We start from the raw sequence: 10,000 nt of genomic DNA, 5'->3' as shown, positions 1-10,000 counted from the left end.
AATAACAAAAATACCAGGAACATTGAGTGCAATAAACATGACTATGAGTATCATGAGTCAGATAAAAAAATAATATTAAGGATTGTTTTGAACAAAATAAGAAATAAGATACTCCCAAAAATTGGCAATGAGCAATGAGGTTTTATGAGAGATAAAGGGACAACAAATGCAATTTTTATTTTGAGAATGTTGATGGGCAGGGTAATAGAAGTGTAAAAGGATCCATATGTTTGTTTAGTTAACTATAAAAAGGCATTTGAAGGGGCTAGACATGTAAACCTTATAAGGATGCTGGAACAGATAAATATCGATGGGAAAGATCTAAGATTGATAAAGAATTTATATTGGAATCAGGAGGCATCATTGAAAGTAGAAAATGATGAATCAGAGACTCGCCACATCAAGAAAGGTGTAAGACAGGGCTGCGAGATCACCTGATCTCTTCAGTTTATATAGTGAAATGATTATGAGAGATCCCAGAGATATGGAAGGAATTAAGGTTGGAGGAGTCAGTATTAATCATATCATATATGCTGATGATACAGCACTTATTGCAGACTCCCATGATAAGCTTCAAGCTTTAATCAGTACGTTGACCAATGAAGCAGAAAAAGAGGTCTGTCAATGAATATCAAGAAAACAGAAGTTATGGTTATCACCAAGGATGAAATATCTCCAAGAATAGATATAAGAAATGATGCTGAAACAGTTCAACAAACCGATAGTTTTAATTATTTAGGATGCACTGTCACAAGTGATGGAAAATGCGAAAAAGAGACCAAGAAAAGAATATCCAAGGTAAAAGATGCATTTTGTAAGATCAAGAAATTAGTCACCAACTCGAAAATGACTATGAATATAAGGACGAGGTTTGTGAAATGTTTTGTTTGATCTTTATTATTGTATGGCTGTGAAACTTGGAGTTTGAGGACGGCAGACGAGGAGAGGTTACAGACTGAAAAAAATGTGGTTTTGGAGAAGGATGTTAAAAATATCATGGACTGAAAGGAAAACTAGTGAGGAAGTATTAGAGAGAGTAGGCGTTTAAAGAGAGCTTTTGGCATCAGTGAGTCACATAGTGAGAAGACAAGAACTAGAATATCTCTCTCTCACTGGTAAAATCAATAGAAGAAGGCCAAGAGGAAGACATAGACAAAAAATATATGGATGGGTCGGTGAGAATGACTGGAAGAAGAATGTCAACAGCTCAGATGCTGCAGAGAGCCGGAAATAGAGAAAAATAGCGAGCCACGATTGCCAAAGTCTTTGGTGATGTGACACCTGGATGATGATGATGAATACACACACACACACACACACACACACACACACACACACACACATATATATATATATATATATATATATAATATATATATATATATATATATATATATATATATATATATATATATATAGTATATATATATATATATATATATATATATATATATATATATATATATATATATATCTGTGTGTGTGTGTGTGTGTGTGTGTGTGTGTTATACGATCACAAGTAAAACGTGAAGATTGTATATCAAGAGGCAGCAGGAAAAATGAAAAGCAGCAGTACCTAGCGCTTTCGTGTGTCCTTGATACACCTCATCAGGGTACAATATATAAAAGAATGAAAAAAGCTTTGAAATATCAAAGGTAAACATAAAAACAAAAAAGTAAAATAGAGAACAATCAAACAGCCTAGTCAAGAAGCAAATGGTCCACAGCCCAGAATTACACTTAAAGGACAGTTCTCTAGCTTACGAAATGTATTGTTGACAACTTCGTAACTATGGAATTGACTGCTTAGTAGTTCCATTTCCATTTGTTGTCCTTTAAGTGTAATTTTGGGCTGTGGACTATTTGCTTCTTGACTAGGCTGTTTGATTGTTCTGTATCTTACTTTTTTTTTTTATGTTTACCTTTGATATTTCGAAGCTTATTTTCATTCTTTTATATATTGTACCCTGATGAGGTGTATCAAGAATACACGAAAGCGCTAGGTACTGCTGCTTTTCATTTTTTCCCGCTGGCTCTTGATATATATATATATATATAATATATATATATATATATATATATATATATATATATATATATATATAACTCCAATTTCCGGAGCAACAACTCGAAGAACACTCCAAGGCGGGTCAGGGAAAGGCACTATCCATATGCATTTTATTAAATTATATGACGTTTCACAACTCCACTTAATTGCATTTTCTAGGCTGCAAACAAGCAAACATGACAATCAATAAACTAATAAAATCCGAATTACATATAATTAAATTAAAACATTCAAAATGTAATTGATAAAACATTCACTTAAAGAACAAGCAAATGGCTGGTGACAACCTACCCAGAAGGAAGTTAAAAACATACTACTGTACTTTTATCAACGAGAGAGAGAGAGAGAGAGAAAGAGAGAGAGAGAGAGAGAGAAAACAACAAACATACAGACAGAGAAAAACAGCTCATCAAGCAATTGTGTGGATGACGTTTGGGAGTTTAACGGTGGTACGGTCAATTTGATAATAATGGATTCCAGTATTGTTAAGTCGTTTTCTTTTTGTACCTGTCCTACTATTGAAAAATCTTTATTGTCTATATAGGTTTTACATATTTTTGAATGGTTTTTAATATTAGATTGTTCAGGGCTAGACAATCTACTCCCAGTTCTGAAGGTGACCCCCCTGTGAGCATCAATGCGCACTCGCAACAGCCTCTTTGTACATCCGACATAGATCTCCTGACTACATCTGGGGCACTTGTACTTATATATAACGTTGGATGTAAACAGAGGACTGAGCTTGTCTTTGAACTTGAAGAGAGAGCCAACTGTTCGGGGATTCTTCGAAATGAGTTTCAGGTTGAGGGCCGGTAATTCTTTTTGAATGATGGTTAGAAATTTCTTCCTGAAAGTGTCATCCTGTATGTAGGGGAACGCCGCGTACAAATTCATTTTAGGGACAGAGTACGCGGTGTTCCCCTACATACAAGATGACACTTTCAGGAAGAAATTTCTAACCATCATTCAAAAAGACTGAGCCACAACAATGCTTGGCCAGGTACAACTAGTTCAGAATAAAAACCAAAAGTTGAAAGTTGATAGATTAGAGTACTGCTTTGTGATTATTTTATTATATATCGATTAATTTAATTATTTAGATTTGTTTAGTTATATCTTCTTTATCTATTTCACTATTTTTTTCTTTATTATTCTTCACTTATTTATTTACTTATTTATTTATCTATTTATTCATTTACTTACTGATCTATTCGTTTATTTCATCGTGAAAAGGTGAAAAATAATGACTAAAAAGAATTCGATCTATTTTTGGAAGTACAATAATACAATGCAATACCAAAAAAACAAAAATTAAAATATAATGATTTTACAAACAATTCTGTGCATTTCATAGTTGTATTCTAAACCTGCCAAATATTCTAGAGTTCCACGTGAATCAAGCTGTTGTACTATATTTAAAATGTGTTCATCGGCCCTAATATATTTAAGATGTTTTCGATTTGGAGCATTTCCGGCATTCGCTTTTTTCATAATAAGCACCACATCCTTTTTTAATTGTCTGTATGCCATCGATGAATTTCCATATAACAGGATGGTTTATTTCTAGTTCTGCATATATTTTTCTGTGTGTAGCTTCAGCATGATAATTTGTTCGGTCTTCACCAGATATAGTCCAACTGTACCTAGTCCACATTTCTATGGGAAAAAATGTGAACGCCGCCAGTGCCTCGTCTCATTGGTCTCTCAACATATTTTCCTTCTGCCCAATTCATTAATGCCTGAAGTTCATCAGATAAGTATTCCAACTTAGCATCATAGTAGACATACATGTGGGAAACTGGTACAAAAGATAGAACAACGACCATTTTAGCTTTTACGGCGAGGTCGGGATCATGCGAATGTTTGAGTCCGAGGTGTCGCAGATTTTTATGAATATCATGTGCAAAATGAAAGAAACAGCCTTTTAGCTCTACTCCATTGCGGGAAAAGCTGCTCGTTCATAATCACAATAAATGCCTTTTTGGCTGTAAGTCTGCAGACAAATCAGTTACCATCTGAAACATTTTAACGTATGTTGCTCGACTCTTTATTGTGTAATAAAGCACACAATGTAGGAATAACTCCATACCTTCTTGCCATAACAACGTAAACCTGAGAAAATAAGGAGTAGACAGCTTAAATGTTCCATCCACATAGCACACATCATCGGTTGCACCAGGAGGCTGCTAAAAGTTCGAATTTCCTCTCATCAAGGAATTACCTATAGAACAATCTAACATACGAAATCACAGTCACTTTAGTATTGTGGGAAGAACCCAACATATAGACGAACTAACCACCCTCGAATCAATAATGTTTAAGCTAACTGTACCTTCTCTTAACCACCAGTCGTCTTCCACCCAACTGTTTATTGCCTAATTACCTGTTGCTTTGTTTACACTTCCCACCATAACAATTTTTCGTGTCAGTTCTCCTTACGCTACCGCTGTGGGTAGCTGTCTTGTTTGTTCTATTATTTTTATTATTATTATTATAGTTATTATTATGAATATTATCATAATATATTTATTTTTTTTTTTCTATTATCATTATCACTTTTTAATTAATTTGTTTCTCTGTATTCGCTCCTAGCCCTTTCACTGTTATTCTGTGTTTTTGGTTTTTATTCTGTTTTATTCCTAATTTATTAAAAAGGTTTATAATTTTGGTGTTGGTAAACATTGTGTGTATCATTTTACTTATATGAAATTGATGTGTAATCGTTTCAGGGTGGAAAATGTATCAAGCTGATTAGAAACTCCTGTCTTCATACTTATATATAATATATATATATATATATATATATATATATATAATATATATATATATATAGATATATATATATATATATATATATATATATATATATATATATATATATATATATATATATATATATATATATATATATATATATATATATATATATATATATATATATATACTATATATATATATATCTATATATATTATCTATATATATATATATATATATATATATATATATATATATATATATATATATATATATATATATATCTATATATATATATATATATATATATATATATATATATATATATATATATATATATATATATATATATATATATAACTGTAGTGCGCAACTTTTGGCTTGTCTCCATTCGCTCTAGCTTTGAATGTTTTCCGCTATTTCGAATTTTTGTCTTTATTCTGAATTGGCGCCAAAAGAGCTTATCGCAAAAATAAAGATAGCTAAAACATTCTATCGCCAAAACGATGTAGCCAAATGATCTCCACGAAAAGGGTGGTGCCAAACAGTCCGGTTAAGCGTCTCAGTGGCGTGGTTGGTATGGTGTTTGCGTCCCACCTCGGAGGTCGCGGGTTCGATTCTCGGCCATTCCATTGAGGAGTGAGAGATGTGTATTTCTGGTGATAGAAGTTCACTCTCGACGTGGTTCGGAAGTCACGTAAAGCCGTTGGTCCCGTTGCTGAATAACCACTGGTTCCATGCAACGTAAAAACACCATACAAACAAACAAAACAGTCCGGTTTTCAGTATTTTACATTTCTGAATTACAATTTACCAGTAATTAGCCAAGAATATGTGGTTTCTCCCATTTCCATGATATCATTAACGTAGGCTATTTTTATGGCTGACTTACTTTCTCTATTTTTGTTCTAGATGATAAAGAAAATAATGATGACAAGTTTGCTAAACTATCTTCTCTTAAATAATGTACGATAGGAAGCATATTTTCAAATATTGAAAGGTGTTTGTTTCATCTTCATTAAATAAAATATAAAATGGGACCTAACTTGTTCTCAGAGTACCATTTTCATTAAAGTAGCATGTATTAATTCAAAGTGAGTATAAAATTATTTAAATTAATTAGCTACTCATTGCCGTTATTGTTAATAGTTCAAGACTTTTGTATCCTGGCGTTTCTTATTTATGATAAATACTAAGAGAAGGGGAATTTTGATTTCAGAATTGTTGTATTTTTATGTTGATATTGGCATCTGGCCTCGACTTGAAGATGATTTGTTAAAATCAATAATAAAAAATCAGAAATGAGGATAACCAAAATTATTTACAAGAGGAAAAGCCATGTTACTTCGCCTGCAAGTCTAGTTAAGTATTGTTTTCCTGTATTTTTGTTGTACATTTCATCGTCCTGCCTTTAAGGAAGGTGCTATATACCAAGGAAAAATTAATGAGAGAGAACAGTAAGTAAATTAGCATAGCTGCGAGAAGAACTGTTTTGTACCTTGATATTGTAAGTGGTTGAACACTGATCAGTTTCAAATAAAAAACCTTTCCTCCTCTGATTAATTTTGTCAAAAATATTGGAAGAATATTAACGATGTAGCAAGGCTATAAATTCCAGTTTTAAGGAATAGTTCTATTTGACAAAAATACATATTTCATGGGTAACATATAATTCAATACTTCTCGGATAACATTGACATGACACTTAAGGAATCTGGGAAGCCTTACGCAGAAAGAATAGGTATTCAGTCAATATTTCTCAGGTGTTTTTCCTCTTATCGGTATTTACATTCTCTTCCTAGTTCTGAGATATTTTTGACATACTTCTTTAATTTCCCAGCAATATTCCAGGCAAGGAATGGAAGCAACATGAAAGAAGGGAAACTGCTAACAGGCACATCCGGAAAAGAATTATGCTGATGAGTTAGGGTGCCTTATAAATTATATTAATTACGTTAGTGTATCTTGTCAACAAAATCATTACGCTAGTCATGGATAGTGTATAAACACTCACTGGAATATTACCTAATGACCGCGCATGATATGTAATGCAATAGGAGGTAAATGGAGCGACTAATCATCGATTAAGGATTCAGGGAGTCACCTGCAACGGGAATAAAGTCACTCATGCGTTCGCTAATTTGTTGAGTGGTTCTCTAATGCCAATGAATAGACGCTGCTGCTTCGGTGACCTTTTGTAATATTGGGCTGCTAGACTTGATCGACTGTGCACAAGCTTCAGACTTACATACACAAACACGTGCTCGCACACACATACATAGACGCCCGTGCGCACATACAAGCACGCAGATATGTCTGTCTGTTGTATGTGTTTGTTTATATATGAATGAGAGAGAGAGAGAGAGAGAGAGAGAGAGAGAGAGAGAGAGAGAGAGAGAGTTACTGGTCTATTCGACGGAAGGAATAAAAATATTTTTTTTAGCATGCCAATTTGAACACATTGGTGTTCGTCTGCTCATTATTGCCGTTAAGACTGGACCCATTCCATGATATGAAATAAGTTTGGTGGAATAAGGGCTCAATAAAAAATCCTGTAGAAAATATTAACAGGAGCAACTCTTCTTGGAAGTATTTTTTTTTTTATTTAATTCTTTTAGTTTTCACAGCCTGGACACCTTATTTTGCGCGATATTATTACTGATCCACAGTATTAGCTATAGTCTGAGCAATTTTGGATTTATTTCTTTATAGATGAACTGTTCGCCAGTACCGTAATGGCATCTGGTTTTAATTCAAAACTATTTTGAATGAGAACATCTTCTTTAATAGATTTTTTGTAACAGCTGTAAGTGTATGACGTCTTACAAAAGGAGACATCAACTTTTTCTGCAGCATACCCACACACACGCACACACACACACACACACACACACACACACACACACACATATATATATATATATATATATATATATATATATATATATATATATATATATATATATATGTTTTAATCACTTCAGAACGTGATTCCTTTATCACACATATCCACAGGTGAAAAATAAGAAACAGGGTCTAGGTCCTGACCGGTTTCGCCTTTATTTTCAAGCCATTGACGAAGGACTGATACATCGTATTATAAGTCACAAGTATATATACTACAGAGACAGTACTGACGAACATACACACAACCGTTTTAGACTGCAGATCCACCCACAGGCATGGTGTGAAGGTAGGAGTGGGTTTCAAAAATCATTTGGCTAAAATTTACAATAAATTCTCAAAGGATACTACCAATTAGGGTACCGACCGTATGAGACAACAAGTCCACACCTGACTGCCCCCTTTACTGTATTTACGAGGCAGGACCAAACAGGAGGAGCAGGGTAATTAACAGATCATGAAGACAGCACTCAAATAAATACAACTTGCTTATCTATTCTGTCAATTCATGGACACTTGATAATAAGGACTGTGTCCTTGAAAGCTTTTAACTTTTTTGAATAAGTAACTCCACTAGATACCATCCAGTTCGAATGAGGTCTTTTATAATATAGACTACATGTATATATATATATATATATATATATATATATATATATATATATATATATATATATATATATATATATATATAGCGTGTGTGTGTATTTGTGTATATGTATGTCTATACGAACACAATCAAATTATTCTGCCTTTGCAGACATACTGATGAAAATGGTAGATTGCGCTACAATGCTGGTATCTGAATCTACCCTTAAATAAAGGATCTACAAACGGAGTCACCTTAAAACAGTTTTCACCTACATCTCTCCGGTAGCATTATGTTTATCTACATTTACTCTTTTTAAATATATTGTTGATGCATTACCATTGCAAAATATTTTATCCCAGTTCTTATAAATGGCTATGCTACAGTGGTCTAATATAAATATAGAATATTTGTCTACACAGTGAATCTGTTCTATATAGTTTATCCGTGTAAATGGGTTAGCATATACTAGATATTAGTCACTTCGTTATCAAGCGTTTATTATTCTTTTATCAGATCACATGACTAACGTAAAATAAATCATAACTCAGAGGTCATAGATAAACACTTTATGACATCTCTGATCTAGAGGAGAGAGAGAGAGAGAGAGAGAGAGAGAGAGAGATACTGTTCACTGTAGTTAATGACGTAGTAGGAGCCTTCGGCAAGTAACTATAATGAGCGTCCTGCATTACGTAGTAGCATCAATTTGCATAAGGGAAGAGGTGAAGGCTTTTCTCATATTTCTCATTAATTTTCTCAGTCCCGTAGGTCCATAAAAAATTACTGTTTGTCTCTCAATTTATATTTCCTTGACTAGGTCTATTACACTTTTTCCTTAATGGCATACTGTTTGCCAGATGCGACCGCATACACGTCTACTCACACAGGTGTACGTGTAAAAAAAATCCAGGCTAAAGTTAACTGCGTTACGCTTAGCAGGGAAAGAAAGATACTGTATTTTTTCTCAAATATCTTTTTCTGCAAATGTAGTAATAAATGAAATATGCGTTTATTACTTTTTAGTTTACAATATCGCATAACTTTTTTTAGTAGTACTACTTTTTAAATGACACATATATGCCCACAAATATTTGCTATATGGGCAATCTCAGTTAGTGAAAACAAAACACCATTAGTAATAATATATTAAGAACTTATTATTTAATTTTAGATTATGAATAAGCCTATGCCTCAAAGACATAATACATTAAGAAAAGAGAGAAAGGCAGATTTTCTAGTCTCTAAAAGAATCGTCTCTGTTACCCCCGTATAAAAAAAAATCACGTGCAATATATCCTCTTTATTTTGTGGGTGGTATGTATAGTAGTAGAACTGACAATAAAGTACGCAGTTAACATATAGGTTAAAATATAATAATAAATAAAAATATTAACGAACAAGAAATGTGTTTGGTAAGATGAAATCGAGAAAGCCTTAACGTCTTATAGATACAGCAATAATTACTAAAACTAAGACATAAAAAGTCTTGTTTATTAGAAATATATATTTTTATGTAGTAATAACATTATAGTTTTTATAATCGTTTGTAACTATATAGACGAAGTTAAAATCTTTAAGTCGTTGGTGCTCGAAAGCCATATCTTAGAAATTCGTTTTTAGTCGCTATAACAATTTGCTTTGAAGTAAACTGTGTTAACTAGATAACAAATACTACCTAAAG

This window comes from Macrobrachium nipponense, chromosome 11 (genome assembly GCF_015104395.2).
Source record: "Macrobrachium nipponense isolate FS-2020 chromosome 11, ASM1510439v2, whole genome shotgun sequence".
Lineage (NCBI taxonomy): Eukaryota > Metazoa > Arthropoda > Malacostraca > Decapoda > Palaemonidae > Macrobrachium > Macrobrachium nipponense.
This window is presented reverse-complemented; position numbering follows the sequence as displayed.